The sequence below is a fragment of the Corvus kubaryi genome, unplaced genomic scaffold, assembly GCF_017639235.1.
Source record: "Corvus kubaryi isolate FWS band 111438036 unplaced genomic scaffold, C.kubaryi_AGA036_p1.0 37237, whole genome shotgun sequence".
Lineage (NCBI taxonomy): Eukaryota > Metazoa > Chordata > Aves > Passeriformes > Corvidae > Corvus > Corvus kubaryi.
In genome coordinates, this window is record NW_024581068.1 from 284,899 (window position 1) to 285,634 (window position 736).

At 51.2% G+C, this 736-nt stretch overlaps 1 protein-coding gene across 1 annotated transcript in view; it reads left to right on the forward strand.

The window, feature by feature from the left end:
* TACR1 (tachykinin receptor 1) overlaps positions 1 to 736 on the forward strand; it is a 15,905-nt gene that overhangs the window by 6,662 nt on the left and 8,507 nt on the right. The window lies entirely within an intron of this gene.

Consider the following 736-nt stretch of genomic DNA (forward strand, 5'->3'; position numbering starts at 1 on the left):
AGGAGAAAGGAAAGGAGAAAGGAAAGGAGAAAGGAAAGGAGAAAGGAAAGGAGAAAGGAAAGGAAAGGAAAAAGGAAAGGAAAGGTGGGAATCCCTCAGGATAGGGAATCCCTCCCTTACCCAGTGAGGGCTCAGGGCAGCACCGGCTCCCCCCGGCTCTCCCTGGGGCACAGTCACTTTTCCAGGTGAATTCCATGCTCTCCATGATCCAAACATTGTCCCAGTGCTCCCTGCCCCCCCTGGATCCTCCTCCTCCCGGGAATCCCGTGTCCAACCACGGACATTCCGTGTTTGGGCTCTGGGAATGGGATTTGCTCTGCCCCGGGGGATCACAGCCCTTTTCGTGTCCCTCGAAGCCTCCTGGGGCAGAGTTATTCCTGCGAGAGGAAAATCCAGATTTCCCGGGAATATCCTGGGTGAGGGGTAACGGAAAAATCCCAGTTTGGGGATTTATCCACTCCAAATATCCCCAAATTCACCCCGAAACTTGAAGCTGGAGTGTCAAGAACGGCTGGGAGGCCTCGGCTGGAATCGAATCCCTTCCTGGAAGGAAACTCCAGGAATTTCCAAAGGGTCTGGGAATGGTTCAGTCTTGGAAATCCGAGGGGAGTGAAATGGCGGGAGTTGAGGAAAAAAGGGAGAGGGAGGGAATAAAAAAGGGAATAACAAAGGGGATCCAAAAGGGAATAAAATAGGGAATAAAATAGGGATTAAAATAGGGAATAAATAGGGAATA